Source organism: Oncorhynchus nerka, linkage group LG26 (genome assembly GCF_034236695.1).
Source record: "Oncorhynchus nerka isolate Pitt River linkage group LG26, Oner_Uvic_2.0, whole genome shotgun sequence".
Classification (NCBI taxonomy): domain Eukaryota; kingdom Metazoa; phylum Chordata; class Actinopteri; order Salmoniformes; family Salmonidae; genus Oncorhynchus; species Oncorhynchus nerka.
The window spans coordinates 56,360,000-56,376,384 of NC_088421.1; the positions used below are offsets into that span (position 1 = coordinate 56,360,000).

General features: G+C 46.6%; 1 pseudogene; it reads left to right on the forward strand.

Moving 5' to 3' along the window:
• The window catches only part of LOC135564965 (intraflagellar transport protein 70A-like), a 49,377-nt pseudogene extending 35,276 nt beyond the window's left edge, over window positions 1-14,101 (forward strand).
• The last annotated feature ends 2,284 nt before the right edge of the window (window positions 14,102-16,385 follow it).

The following is a 16,385-nucleotide window of genomic DNA, read 5'->3' on the forward strand; positions in this document are numbered from 1 at the left end:
GGGCTTTACAGTAATGTAGCCACTGTACCTGATCATATTCCTGGGCTGTACAGTGTTGTACCTACTGTACCTGATCATATTCCTGGGCTTTACAGTATTGTAGCCTACTGTACCTGATCATTTTCCTGGGCTTTACAGTATTGTAGCCTACTGTACCTGATCATTTTCCTGGGCTTTACAGTATTGTAACCTAACTGTACCTGATCATGTTCCTGGGCTTTACAGTATTGTTTACTGTACCTGATCATTTTCCTGGGCTTTACAGTATTGTAGCCTACTGTACCTGATCATTTTCTCTGGGCTTTAACAGTATTGTAGCCTACTGTACTGATCATTTTCCTGGGCTTTAGATATTGTAGCCTACTGTACCTGATCATTTTCCTGGGCTTTACAGTATTGTAGCCTACTGTACCTGATCATTTTCCTGGGCTTTACAGTATTGTAGCCTACTGTACCTGATCATATTCCTGGGCTTTACAGTATTGTAGCCTACTGTACCTGATCATTTTGCTAGGCTTTACAGTATTGTAGCCTACTGTACCTGATCATTTTCCTGGGCTTTACAGTATTGTAGCCTACTGTACCTGATCATTTTGCTAGGCTTTACAGTATTGTAGTCTACTGTACCTGATCATTCTGCTGGGCTTTACAGTATTGTCGCCAACTGTACCTGATCATTTTGCTAGGCTTTACAGTATTGTAGCCTACTGTACCTGATCATTTTCCTGGGCTTTACAGTATTGTAACCTACTGTACCTGATCATTTTCCTGGGCTTTACAGTATTGTAGCCTACTGTACCTGATCATTTTCCTGGGCTTTACAGTATTGTAGCCCAGTACCTGATCATTTTCCTGGGCTTTACAGTATTGTAGCCTACTGTACCTGATCATTTTCCTGGGCTTTACAGTATTGTAGCCTACTGTACCTGATCATTTTCCTGGGCTTTACAGTATTGTAGCCTACTGTACCTGATCATTTTCCTGGGCTTTACAGTATTGTAGCCTACTGTACCTGATCATTTTCCTGGGCTTTACAGTATTGTAGCCTACTGTACCTGATCATATTCCTGGGCTTTACTTATTGTAGCCTACTGTACCTGATCATTTTGCTAGGCTTTACAGTATTGTAGCCTACTGTACCTGATCATTTTCCTGGGCTTTACAGTATTGTAGCCTACTGTACCTGATCATTTTGCTAGGCTTTACAGTATTGTAGCCTACTGTACCTGATCATTCTGCTGGGCTTACAGTATTGTCTAACTGTACCTGATCATTTTGCTAGGCTTTACAGTATTGTAGCCTACTGTATATCATTTTCCTGGGCTTTTACAGTATTGTAACCTACTGTACCTGATCATTTTCCTGGGCTTTACAGTATTGTAGCCTACTGTACCTGATCATTTTCCTGGGCTTTACAGTATTGTAGCCTACTGTACCTGATCATTTTCCTGGGCTTTACAGTATTGTAGCCTACTGTACCTGATCATTTTCCTGGGCTTTACAGTATTGTAGCCTACTGTACCTGATCATTCTGCTGGGCTTTACAGTATTGTCGCCAACTGTACCTGATCATTTTGCTAGGCTTTACAGTATTGTAGCCTACTGTACCTGATCATTTTCCTGGGCTTTACAGTATTGTAACCTACTGTACCTGATCATTTTCCTGGGCTTTACAGTATTGTAGCCTACTGTACCTGATCATTTTCCTGGGCTTTACAGTGTTGCAGCCTACCGTACCTGATCATTTTCCTGGGCTTTCGAGGTCGGAGTAAAACAGGCATCTGATTATATTGTTTGTGAATAGGTAAATGTCCGTGACCAAAATCACCAAGTCTACCAGTACTTTGAAATGTCTCCAGTAGATTTTCCATATTCCTCCTGAAAGCCCTAATCTGCTCACTTAAATGAATAGAGAAATGAATAGAGAAATGAATAGAGAAATGAATAGAGATCCTGGTCATGGTGCTACATCACGTTGTTACAGCATAATCAAAGTGAGGACTGCTGCTGTATACTTATAGCCGATTGTAACCTGGAAGTCACACCTTTCCTCACCCCGAAAACTCCACCTGTTACACAGTTACCATTCAAAAACAAGCTGTTTATCTAAAAAAAGAAGACATTGCGACCAAAGAGAACAGACAACATGGGCATCGTTCTCATCCAGACGGCTATAAGGAAGTGATGTCTGCTAAATAATCAAGTTAGATTTATATGCTATGTCATTACAAAAAAGGTTTTAAATTCTCTGGTAATGTCAATATGCTCCGCCCTCAACCTGTAGGCTCTCCAGAGGGTAGTGAGGTCTGCACAACGCATCACCGGGGCAAACTACCTGCCCTCCAGGACACCTACACCACCCGCTGTTACAGGAGGCCATAAAGATCATCAAGGACATCAACCACCCGAACCACTGCCTGTTCATCCCGTTCTATCATCCAGAAGCGAGATCTACTGGTGCATCAAAGTTGGGACCGAGGACTGAAAACAGCTTCTATCTCAAGGCCATCAGACTGTTAAACATCTACTGGTAACATAAGTGGCTGCTGCCAACACACTGTCATTGACACTGACCCAACTCCAGCCACTTTAATAATGGGAATTGATGGGAAATTATGTAAATATATCACTAGCCACTTTAAACAATGCTACCTTATATAATGTTACTTACCCTACACTATTCATCTCTATGCATATGTATATACTGGTATATAATCATCGTTGCATTCTTATGTCACTAGCCACTTTAACTATGCCACTTTGTTTACTTTGTCTACATACTCATCTCATATGTATATACTGTACTGATAACCATCTACTGATCTGCTCTGTACCATCACTCACTCATATATCCTTATGTACATATTCTGTATCCCCTTACACTGTGTATAAGACAGTAGTTTTGGAATTGTTAGTTAGATTACTTGTTGGTTATTACTGCATTGTCGGAACTAGAAGCACAAACATTTCCTACACTCGCATTAACATCTGCTGAACCATGGCTAAAATCTGATTTGATTTGATTTATGGAAGACTATCAAATGCTTCTCAAAGTGCCCTGGTGGTCAAACTAGCACTCCATTAACAGAGAAAATTGACCATGATAACGTTCCAGGCTGCAGCAGAAGGTGCTGTATGATGCAACTTTTAAAGGAGGAACCACTGTATATAATGGGTATATAGCTGTTGTCCTGTCCTGTAGGTACATCTCTGTGCTGATAACCCAGGCTAAGATCTACTGGTATATAACTGTTGTCCTGTCCTGTAGGTACATCTCTGTGCTGATAACCCAGGCTAAGATCTACTGGTATATAACTGTTGTCCTGTCCTGTAGGTACATCTCTGTGCTGATAACCCAGGCTAAGATCTACTGGTATATAACTGTTGTCCTGTCCTGTAGGTACATCCCAGTTCTGATAACCCAGGCTAAGATCTACTGGTATATAACTGTTGTCCTGTCCTGTAGGTACATCTCTGTGCTGATAACCCAGGCTAAGATCTACTGGTATATAAACTGTTGTCCTGTCCTGTAGGTACATCCCAGTTCTGATGGCCCAGGCTAAGATCTACTGGTATATAACTGTTGTCCTGTAGGTACATCCCAGTGCTGATAACCCAGGCTAAGATCTACTGGTATATAACTGTTGTCCTGTAGGTACATCCCAGTGCTGATAACCCAGGCTAAGATCTACTGGTATATAACTGTTGTCCTGTCCTGTAGGTACATCCCAGTGCTGATAACCCAGGCTAAGATCTACTGGTATATAACTGTTGTCCTGTCCTGTAGGTACATCCCAGTGCTGATAACCCAGGCTAAGATCTACTGGTATATAACTGTTGTCCTGTCCTGTAGGTACATCCCAGTGCTGATAACCCAGGCTAAGATCTACTGGTATATAACTGTTGTCCTGTCCTGTAGGTACATCCCAGTGCTGATAACCCAGGCTAAGATCTACTGGTATATAACTGTTGTCCTGTAGGTACATCCCAGTGCTGATAACCCAGGCTAAGATCTACTGGTATATAACTGTTGTCCTGTCCTGTAGGTACATCCCAGTTCTGATGGCCCAGGCTAAGATCTACTGGTATATAACTGTTGTCCTGTCCTGTAGGTACATCCCATTTCTGATGGCCCAGGCTAAGATCTACTGGAACAGGGAGAACTACCAGATGGTTGAGAAGATCTTCCGTAGTCGGTGGAGTTCTGCAACGAACACGACACCTGGAAGCTCAACGTGGCTCACGTTCTCTTCATGCAGGAGAACAAGTACAAGGAAGCCATCGGCTTTTACGAACCCATCGTTAAGAAACACTACGACAACGTGAGTTAACTAGAGAGGAGGAGATGGGGGAGAGGGGAGGGAGATGGGGGAGAGAGGAGAGGGAGGGATGGGGGAGAAAGGAGAGAGGGATGGGGATGGGGAGAAAGGAGAGAGGGAGGGAGATGGGGGAGAAAAGGAGAGAGGGAGGGAGATGGGGGAGAGAGGGAGGAGATGGGGGAGAGGGAGGAGATGGGGGGAGAAAGGAGAGAGGGGGAGATGGGGGAGAAAGGAGAGAGGGGGGGAGATGGGGGAGAAAGGAGAGAGGGGGAGATGGGGGGAGAAAGGAGAGGGGGGAGATGGGGGGAGAAAGGAGAGAGGGGGAGATGGGGGAGAAAGGAGAGAGGGGGAGAGATGGGGGAGAAAGGAGAGAGGGAGGGAGATGGGGAGAAAGGAGAGAGGGAGGGAGATGGGGGAGAAAGGAGAGAGGGAGGAGAGATGGGGGGGAGAGGGAGGGAGATGGGGGAGAAAGGAGAGGGGGAGATGGGGAGAAAGGAGAGAGGGGAGGGAGATGGGGGAGAAAGGGAGAGAGGGAGGGATCACATACATTGCCTTCAGGAAAATATTCAGACCCCTTGACTTTTTCCACACTTTGTTACATTTACAGACTTATTCTAAAATTGATTCAAATGTTTTTTCCTCATCAACCTACAAACAATACCCCATAATGACAAAGTAAAAATGTTTTTTTTGCTAATTTATTAAAAATTAAAAACTGAAATATCACATTTACATAAGTATACAGACCCTTTACTCAGTACTTTGTTGAAGCACCTTTGGCAGTGATTACAGCCTTGAGTCTTCTTGGGTATGACGCTACAAGCTTGGGTACACTTGTATTTGGGGAGTTTCTCCCATTCTTCTCTGCAGATCCTCTCCAAGCTCTGTCAGGTTGGATGGGGAGTGTCGCTGCACAGCTATTTTAAGGTCTCCAAAGATGTTCAATCGGGTTCAAGTCCAGTTTCTGGCTGGGACACTCAAGGACATTCAGAGACTTGTCCCGAAGCCACTCCTGCATTGTCTTGGCTGTGTGCTTAGGGTCGTCGTCCTGTTGGAAGGTGAACCTTAAGCCCCAGTCTGAGGTCCTGAGTGCTCTGGAGCAGGTTTTCATCAAGGATCTCTCTATACTTTGCTCCGTTCATCTTTGCCTCGATCTTGACTAGTCTCCATGCCGCTGAAAAAAATCACCACAGCATGATGCTGCCACCACCATGCTTCACCATAGGGATGGTGCCAGATATCCTCCAGACGTAATGCATGGCATTCACACCAAAGAGCAAATCTTGGTTTCATCAGACCAGAGAATCTTGTTTCTCATGGTCTGAGAGTCTTAGCTGCCTTTTAAATTCCTAGTGGGCTTTCATGTGTTTTTACTGAGGAGTGGCTTCTGTCTGGCCACTCTACCATAAAGGCCTGATTGGTGGAGTGCTACAGTGCCATCTCCACAGAGGAACTCTGGAGCTCTGTCAGCGTGACCATCAGGTTCTGGTCACCTCTCTGACCAAGGTCCTTCTCCCCGATCAGCTCAGTTTGGCCGGGCGGCCAACTCTGGAAAGAGTCTTGGTGGTTCCAAACATCTTCCATTTAAGAATGATGAGGCCACTGTGTTCCTTCAATGCTGCAGAAATGTTTTGGTACCCTTCCCAGATCTGTGCCTCGACACAGTCCTGTCTTGGACCTCTATGGACAATTCATTCCACCTCATGGCTTGGTTTTTTCTCTGACATGCTCTGTCAACTGTGGAACCTTTCATATAGACAGGTGTGTGCCTTTCCCAAATCATGACCAATCAACTGTATTTACCCACAGCTGGACTCCAATCAAGTTGTAGAAACATCTCAAAGATGATCAAGGAAACAGGATGTACCTGAGATCAATTTCAAGTCTCATCGCAAAGGGTCTGAATAAAAAAAAAAAACATCATTCTTATTTTTATTTTTAGCAAAAAAATTATAGAAAACTGTTTTCGCTTTCTTGTTTTGGGTTATTGTGTGTAGATTGCTGAGGAACATGTTTTATTTCATCCATTTTAGAATAAGGCTGTAACGTAGCAAAGGTTTTGGAAAAGTCAAGAGGACTGAATGCTTTCCTAAGGCACAGTGTAATACCATTTGAATGTTTACGGGCCTCCTGTTTCTGTTCAGAACACCTCTGTAGTGAATTACTGTTGACCGTAGTCATACAGACTATAGTTCTGGTTGGACCGAGTCATACAGACTGTACTAGGATAATAGGAGGTCTGGTGGTCCTTATAGACTATAGTTCTGTTGACCGTAGTCCTTACAGACTACAGGATAATAGGAGGTCTGGTGGTCATAGACTATAGTTCTGTTGACCGGGTCATACAGACTACAGGATAATAGGAGGTCTGGTGGTCATATAGACTATAGTTCTGTTGACCGTGTCATACAGACTGCAGGATAGGGAGGTCTGGTGGTCATATAGACTATAGTTCTGCTGACCGTAGTCATACAGACTACAGGATAATAGGAGGTCTGGTGGTCATATAGACTAGGTCTGGTGGCTTGCAGTTCTGTTGACCGTAGTCATGTTGGTGACTACAGGATAATAGGAGGTCTGGTGGTCATATAGACTATAGTTCTGTTGACCCGGTGGGTCATACAGTTCTGCTGACTACAGGATAATAGGGAGGTCTGGTGGTCATATAGACTATAGTTCTGTTGACCGTAGTCATGCAGACTACAGGATAATAGGAGGGTCTGGTGGTCATATAGACTATAGTTCTGTTGACCATAGTCATACAGACTACAGGATAATAGGAGGTCTGGTGGTCATATAGACTATAGTTCTGTTGACCGTAGTCATACAGACTGGATAATAGGAGGTCTGGTGGTCATATAGACTATAGTTCTGTTGACCGTAGTCATACAGACTACAGGATAATAGGAGTCTGGTGGTCATATAGACTATAGTTCTGTTGACCGAGTCATACAGACTACAGGATAATAGGAGGTCTGGTGGTTCATATAGACTATAGTTCTGTTGACCGTAGTCATACAGACTACAGGATAATAGGAGGTCTGGTGGTCATATAGACTATAGTTCTGTTGGACCGAGTCCGCACAGACTACAAGGATAATAGGAGGTCTGGTGGTCATATAGACTATAGTTCTGTTGACCGTAGTCATACAGACTACAGGATAATCTGGAGGTCTGGTGTTGATGTCATACAGACTACAGGATAATAGGAGGTCTGGTGATGTCATGCTGCTGTTGAAATGAATCCTGTCTCTGCTCCCCTAGCATGGCTACATAGCTGGAACACTGTAATATACAGGAGTGTCCCTGCCGACGTAAACCCTCGGTAACACCCACGTCCCTGTAATAGGAGGTCTGCCATATAGACTATAGTCTCACCCCTGGTAATAGGAGAGTGCAGTGACTCTGAATGCAGATAATAGGAGGTCCTTTTGGGTCTCACCCCTGGTGGGAGAGTGCAGTGACTCTGAATGCAGTGGCCAGTCTCACCCCTGGTGGGGAGAGTGCCGAGGACTCTGGATAATAGGAGGTGGCCAGTCTCTCACCCTATGGTGGGAGGAGTGCAGTGACTCTGAATGCAGTGGACAGTCTCACCCCCTGCATAATAGGGAGAGTGCAGTGACTCTGAATGCAGTGGACAGTCTCACCCCTGGTGGGAGAGTGCAGTGGGAGGTCTGGAATGACAGTAGCCAGTCATACACCTCTGGTGGGAGGTCTGGTAGTGCAGTGACCTGAATGCAGTGGCCAGTCTCACCTCTGGTGGGAGAGTGCAGTGATTCTGAATGTAGGTGGCCAGTCTCACCCCCTGGTGAGAGAGGTGCAGTGACTGTTGGACCGTGAATGCAGTGGCCATTCTCACACCTGGTGGGAGAGTGCAGTGACTCTGAATGCAGTGGCCAGTCTCACAGACCTGGTGGTCATAGAGAGTTGACAGTGACTCTGAATGCAGTGGCCATTCTCACAAATAAGTATAGGACTACTACAGGAGGTCTGGGTGTGAGAGTTCTGCAGTGACTCTGAATGGAGGCAGTGGCCGGTTCTCACCCCTGGTGGCAGAGTGCAGTGACTCTGAATGCAGTGGCCATTCTCACACCTGGAGGTGGCAGAGTGCAGTGACTCTGAATGCAGTGGCCAGTCTCAGTCTCTGGTGGCCGTAGTCAGTGCAGTGACTCTGAATGCAGTTCTGTTGCCAGTCTCACACTTTGGCCCTGTCTCGTCCCAAATGGTCCACTTATTCCCTACAAACCCTGCACTAATTTTGCCCATCCCCTTGCAGTGACTCATAGTGGCACTCTGGTCAAAGGTAGTGCCAGTCTATGTAGGGTGCAAAATGGGGTGGCCAGTCAATGGATGCTCGGAATGCTGTGTCTCATCTCTGCATGATACTTTAGTGTTTCTGGAGTGATGAAGTATTGAACATCCACAGTTTACCAACGCAGGTCTGCCCTTCTCCCAGTGTCCTTCTGACTGATCTCTCTCTCTCTTTCCCTTCTCTGTCTCTATCTATCTCTCTCTCTCCATTCCATCTCTCCCACTCTGTCTCTCTCTCTCTTCTCCTCTCTCCCCCCTTCAGTCTCTCTCTCCCCTTCTCTTCCCACCTCTCCAGATCCTGAATGTCTGCTGTTGTGCTGGCTAACCTGTGTGTCTCCTATATCAGTGACTTCCCAGAACCAGAAGAGGTAGGAAATGGTGGTGGTGAGTGAGTGGTGGTGAGTGACTATGTAGGGAACAGGTGGTGAGTGAGTGTGTTTCTGGAGTGATGAAGTGAACATCCACAGGTGAGTGAGGTGAGTGAGTGAGTGAGTGAGTGAGTGAGTGGTGGTGGTGACCAGTGAGTGGTGGTGGTGGTGAGTGGTGGTGGTGAGGTGGTGAGTGAGTGAGGTGAGTGAGTGAGTGAGTGAGTGAGGTGAGTGAGTGAGGGTGAGTGAGTGAGGTGAGGGTGAGGTGAGTGAGTGGTGGTGGTGGTGGTGGTGGTGGTGAGTGGTGGTGGTGAGTGAGTGAGTGAGTGAGTGAGTGAGTGGTGGTGAGGTGAGGTGAGTGAGGTGAGAGTGGGAGTGAGTGAGTGAGGTGAGTGAGTGAGCAGTGAGGTGAGTGAGTGAGGTGGTGAGTGAGTGAGTGAGGTGGAGTGAGTGAGGTGAGTGAGTGAGGTGATCAGTGAGTGAGGTGAATGAGGTGAGTGAGGGGGAGTGAGTGAGGTGAGGAGTGAGGTGAGTGAGTGAGTGAGGTGAGTGAGGTGAGTGAGTGAGTGAGGTGAGTGAGTGAGTGAGTGAGTGAGTGAGTGGTGAGGTGAGTGAGGTAGAGTGAGGTGAGTGAGGTGTGAGTGAGTAGTGAGTGGTAGTGAGTGAGTGAGTGAGTGAGTGAGTGAGTGAGTGAGTGAGTGAGTGGAGTTTACAGTATAAAACACAGTGAAACATCTGATCCCACCACTGTTCCTGTAACCCCGTTGTCCTCAGGCTGAAGAACTGATGAGGAAGATCGAGAAGGAGGAAGAGCAGATCTCCTACGACGACCCGATAAGAAAGTCTTCCACCTCTGTATCAATCAACCTGGTTATGGGGTGAGTTGGATTTACCACGGTCCTTCAGCGGTGTAGTGGAGGGAACTTACAGAAACTCTTCTCACCCACCTTTGGGGGAAATGCATTGAATGTATAGGGAGTCGTTACATTATTGTTTTACCACTACATCACTGGTTACATTGACAGGTTCTGTTACACTACACTGTGTTAATGGGGTTTCTATCTCTCTTCCAGGACGATGTACTGTGTTAATAGGCCATGTCTCTTCTAGGACCCTGTACTGTGTTAATAGTGTTTTTTATGTCTCTTCCTGGACCCTGCACTGTGTTAATGGGGTTTATATCTAGGACCCTGTCTGTGTTAATAGGGGTTTCTTCCCAGGACCCTGTACTGTGTTAATAGGGTTTATATCTCTCTTCCAGGACCCTGTACTGAGTTAATAGGGTTTATCTCTTTCCAGGACCCTGTACTGTGTTAATAGGGTTTATATCTCTCTTCCAGGACCCTGTACTGAGTTAATAGGGTTTATATCTCTCTTCCAGGACCCTGTACTGTGTTAATAGGGTTTATATCTCTTCCAGGACCCTGTACTGTGTTAATAGGGTTTCTATCTCTTCCAGGACCCTGTACTGTGTTAATAGTGTTTATATCTCTTACAGGACCCTGTACTGTGTTAATAGGTTTCTATCTCTCTTCCAGGACCCTGTACTGAGTTAATAGGGTTTATATCTCTCTTCCAGGACCCTGTACTGTGTTAATAGGGTTTCTATGTCTCTTCCAGGACCCTGTAGGTTTCTGTGTTAATACTGTGTTAGTTTATATCTTCTCTTCCAGGACCCTGTACTGTGTTAATAGGGTTTATCCAGGACCCTGGGTTAATAGGTTTATATCTCTCTTCCAGGACCCTGTACTGTGCCAGGGAACTGACTTTGCATCACCCCGGTGTCATCAAAAGTCTGGAACCGTACAACAAGAAGGTTGCATTGTTTTTCTATCCGCAGTTCTGGAACATTCTCTTGGAAAGCCAATGTTTTTGGATGTTTTCTACTACTTCAGCCCTGACAAACATAAATAGTGTGTCTAAATGACACCCTATTCCCTATATAGTACACTACTCTGTTTAAAAGTAGTGCACTATATAGGAATAGGGTGTCATTTGGACATCCCTTCCAGAGTGTTTGATCTTTGTTTAGATATTGGCCAACCGAACATAGCCCAGAGTTCTGCACCTGTGTCTGCTCACTCGGCCCAGCTGAACACACACAGAGAATGTCTCTGTAGGAGTGTTGTTGTCATTCCTACAACTCTATCAACCACACACTTGTTTTAACTGGTTTTAGCTTGTTTAACTGGTTTTAGCTTGTTTTAACTGGTTTTAGCTTGTTTAACTGGTTTTAGCTTGTTTAACTGGTTTTAGCTGGTTTTAACCCGGTTTTAGCTTGTTTAACTGGTTTTAGCTGGTTTTAGCTGGTTTTACTTGTTTTAAACTGGTTTTAACTGGTTTAACTGGTTTTAGGTTTTCAGGCCAGGTACAAGTTGTTTATATGAGGGTACCTGTCAAATGACTTTGAGTCTCCAGAGTGTATATCCCTGCCCCCCGAGAAGGACATATCTATTCCTGTGACCAGGGTTTCGTATCCTTCTCTCATTGGTTGTCAGTCCTGTGTGTGTAGCTGGGAACAGACACCTGGTTCTATGCTAAGCGCTGTTTCCTGTCTCTGCTGAGAACACGGCCAAACACATGATCATGATCAGGGACTCCGTTGTTCAGGAGGTATTCAGTTCCTGAGCACTGTGAAGGTGAGGGACGCACACACACACACACACACATACATACACACACACATACATACACACACACATACAGACACACACACATACAGACACACACATACAGACACACAGACACATACAGACACACACATACACATACATACAGACACACACATACACACAGACACAACATACACACACACATACACACACATACAGACATACACACACATACACATACATACATACATACACACACACACACACACATACAGACATACATAATTACACACGTGCAGACAGACACACACACACATGCACACTCACACACACACCTACAGACACACGTGCGCGCACACACACACATACACACACACACACAGTTTCAACACACCATTTTACCTCCCACGTCCCTCTCCTCTCCCTCCCCCTCTTTCCTCTCCTCTCCTCTCCTCTCCCTCCCCCTCCCTCTCCCCCTCTCCTCCCCCTCTCTCTCCCCTCTCTCCCCCTCTCCTCTCCTCCCCTCTCCTCCTCTCCCTCCCTCTCTCCTCTCCTCTCCCCCTCTCTCTTCTCCCCCTCTCTCTCCCTCCCCCTCTCCTCTCCTCCCCATATCCTCCCTCTCTTACTCCTCTCCCCCTCTCTCTCTCCTTCCCCCTCCCTCTCCCCCTCCCTCTCCCCCTCTCTCTCTCTCCTCCCCCTCTCCTCTCCCCTCCCCCTCTCCCTCCCCCTCTCTCTCTCCTCTCCCTCCCCTCTCTCTCCTCCCCCTCTCTCTCCCTCCCCCTCCCCCTCCCCTCTCTCTCTCCTCCCCCTCTCCTCTCCCCCTCTTCTCCTCTCTCCTCTCCTCCCCCTCCCCTCTCCTCCCCCTCTCCTCTCCTCCCCCTCTCCTCTCCTCCCCCTTTCCTCTCCCCCTCTCTCTTCTCCTCTCCTCTCCCCTCCCCTCTCCCCCTCTCCTCTCTCCCCTCCCCCATCTCCTCCCCCTCTCTCTTCTCCTCTCCCCCTCTCCTCTCCTCCCCTCCCCTCTCTTCTCTCCTCCCCCTCTCCTCTCCTCTCCCACTCTCTCTTCTCCTCCCCTCTCCTCTCCCCTCTCTCCTCTCCTCCCCCTCTCCTCTTCTCCTCTCCCCTCTCTCCTCTCTCTCCTCCCCCTCCCTCTCTCCTCTCCTCCCCCTCTCCTCTCCCCTCTCTCTTCTCTCTCCCCTCTCTCCTCTCCTCTCCTCTCCTCTCCCCCCTCTCCTCTCCCCTCCCCCTCTCCTCTCCTCCCCACTCCCTCTCTCCTCTCCTCCCCCTCTCTCTTCTCCTCTCCCCCTCTCTCTTCTCCCCCTCTCCTCTCCCTCCCCTCTCTCTCCTCCCCCTCTCCTCCCTCTCTCTTCTCCTCTCCCTCTCCTCTCCCTTCCCTGCCCCTCTCCCCCCTCCCTCTCCCCCCTCTCTCCTCTCCTCCCCCTCTTTCCCTCCCCTCCCTCCCCCCTCTCCTCTCCTCCCCCCCCTCCCCTCCCTCCCCCTCCTCTCCCTCCCTCCCTCTCCCCCTCTCCTCCCTCCCCCTCCCCCCCTCTCCTCTCCTCCCCCCCCTCCCCTCCTCCCCCTCCCCTCTCCTCTCCTCCCCTCTCTCCTCTCTCCTCCCTCCCTCTCCCCCCTCTCCTTCACTCCCCCCCTCCCTCTCCTCCCCCTTTCCTCTCTCTCTCTTCTCCTCTCCTCTCCCCCTCCCTCCCCCCCCTCTCCTCTCCCTCCCATCTCCTCCCCCCCTCTCTCTTCTCCTCTCCCCTCCTCTCCTCCCCTCCCCCTCCTCTCCCTCCCCCTCTCCTCCTCCCCCCCTTCTCTCCTCTCCTCCCCCTCTCCTCTCCTCCTCTCCCTTCTCACTCCCCCCTCTCCCTCCCCTCTCCCCCTCCCTCTCCCTCCCCCCCCTCTCCTCTCCCCCCTCTCTTCCTCTCCCCCTCTCCCCTCCCTCTCCTCTTCTCCTCTCCCCCCCCTCCCCCTCTCCTCTCCTCTCCCCTCTCCTCTCCTCCCCTCTCTCTTCTCCTCCCCCTCTCCTCTCCTCTCCCCTCTCTCCCCTCCCTCTCCTCCCCCTCTCCTCCCCCTCTCCTCTCACTCTTTCCTCTCCTCTCTCTCCCTGTAGTGTACGGTAAGACAGAGCCAGCCATGATAGAACAGCCACTGGAGGAGGACAGGATGCACATCGAAAGAACACCGGCCACCTACGAGTCTCGCCTCCTCAAAGCTCTCTTCTCGAGGTCATCGGATGGAACCAGTGATGTCATACTAGAACGGAACAGAGCCTGTGATGTCACGGACGGAACCCGGTGATGTCATCGGACAGAACCAGTAGTTTACACTAAAGCCTTTTAAAACCTGTTCTACACTCCAAACAGTTCAAATCTATCAACTGACCACATCACATGAGCCATTATAGTACATTATATATTTGGCTTGTTGTTATTTTCTGCATCATCTGAAAGTTACAAGCTGTTGTTCTGACTTCTGTTAAACATATTCTGGACTCTCTCCTCGTCTTACTCACACTCACACACACACAGTGGGAGACGCCATGGGGCCTCATTCATTTGAGCGTGTTTAGTTTAGTTGAGCCTGGGCCCAGAGCTGTTGGCTGAGAAACACATCTTTCTACTGTTATTATTATGACACTCAACTAAAATATAAACACAATATAAACAACATGCAACACAACATAAACAACATGCAACAACATCTAAGATGTTACTGAGTTCCAGTTCATGTGAGGAAACCAGTCAATGGAACTGAAATGTATTAGGCCCTAATCTATGGATGTCACATGACTGGGAATACAGATATGCATCTGTTGGTCACAAATATCTTCTTCTTCTTTTTGAAACTAGGGGTTGTGGATCAGAACATCAGTCAGTATCTGGTGTGACCGCTTTCCTCAGGCAGCGCAACACATCTCCTTCACATAGAATTAGGGGTTGTGGATCAGAACATCAGTCAGTATCTGGTGTGACCGTTTTCCTCAGGCAGCGCAACACATCTCCTTCACATAGAATTAGGGGTTGTGGATCAGAACATCAGTCAGTATCTGGTGTGACCGTTTGTCAGGCAGCGCAACACATCTCCTTCACATAGAATTCATCAGGGCTGTTGATTGTGGAATGTTGTAACATGGGGCTGAGCATTATCACGATGATGGCGGCGGATTAATGGCACGACAACGGGCCTCGGGATCTCATCACGGTATCTCTCTGCATTTAAATCGCCATCCATAAAATTGCAATTGTGTTCGTTGTCCGTAGCTTATACCTGCCCATTACCCCACCGCCACCATGGGGCGCTCTGTTCACAATGTTGACATCAGCAAACCGCTCGCCCACACAATGTCTGCCATCTGCCCGGTACAGTTGAAATCTGGATTCATCCGTGAAGTGCACACTTCTCCAGAGTGCCAGTGTGCCATCAAAGGTGAGCATTTACCCACTGAAGTCGGTTACGATGCCGAACTGCAGTCAGGTCAAGACCCTGGTGAGGATGACGAGCACACAGATGAGCTTCCCTGATGCGGTTTCTGCAGAAATTCTTCGGTTTTGCAAACCCACAGTTTTATCAGTTGTCTGGGTCCCGCAGGTGAAGAAGTCGGATGTGGAGGTCCTGGGTTGGCGTGGTAACACGTGGTCTGTGGTTGTGAGGCCGGTTGGACGTACTGACAAATTCATTAAAATGACGATGGAGGCGGTTTATGATTAAAAATATATATATATAATTAAATTCTCTGGCAACAGCTCTGGTGGACATTCCTGCAGTCAGCATGCCAATTTCACGCTCCCTCAAAATCTGAGACATCTGTGGCATTGTGTTTGACAAAACTGCACACTTTATAGTGGCCTTTTATTGTCCCCAGCACAAGGTGCACCTGTGTAATGACCAGGCTGTTTAATTAGCTTCTGATATGCCACACCTGTCAGGTGGTTGGATTATCTTGGTAAAGGAGAAATGCTCACTAACTAAACACATTTGTGCACAACATTTAAGAGAAATAAGCATTTTTGTACATATGGAAAATGTCTAGGATCATTTATTTCAGCCCATGAAACATGAAACCAACACTTTCCATGCTGCCTTTTCATTTTTGTTCAGTGTGTGTATATATATATATATTGATATTGTTATTGTTATATATATATATTGTAATATTGTTATATATATATATTGTTATATATATTTGTTATATATATATATTGTTATATTTATATATTGTTATATATATATATGTTATAGTTATATATTGTTTATATATATTGTTATATATATATATATTGTTATATTATATGTTATAGTTATATATATATATATTGTTATAATTTATATATGCTTATACTACAACCCTACACTAGTCTCATGGAACCCTATTATATATTATTTATATATATTGTTATTAGGGCCTATATTGCCCTGTTCCCCATATTGTATATACTAATTTTGACCAGAGCTATTATTTATTGTTATATATATTATTTATACATAGTGCATTACTTTTGATAGGGCCTTGGCGCCTGTTATATATAGTTATATATATTGATTGTTAATATATTGTTATTATAGTATTATTATATATATTGCCTATATATTGTTATTATTATGTCTATGTATTGACACTGTAACTTCCTGAGGAGAAAGGCCTTGTTATGGGCCTATCTAAAGTAGTATATATATTATTTATATATATGTACCTTCCTGAGGAGAAAGGCCTTGTTCTGGGCTCTGGTCTAAAGTTATATATTGTACAGCTGTACCTTCCTGAGGAGAAAGGCCTTATT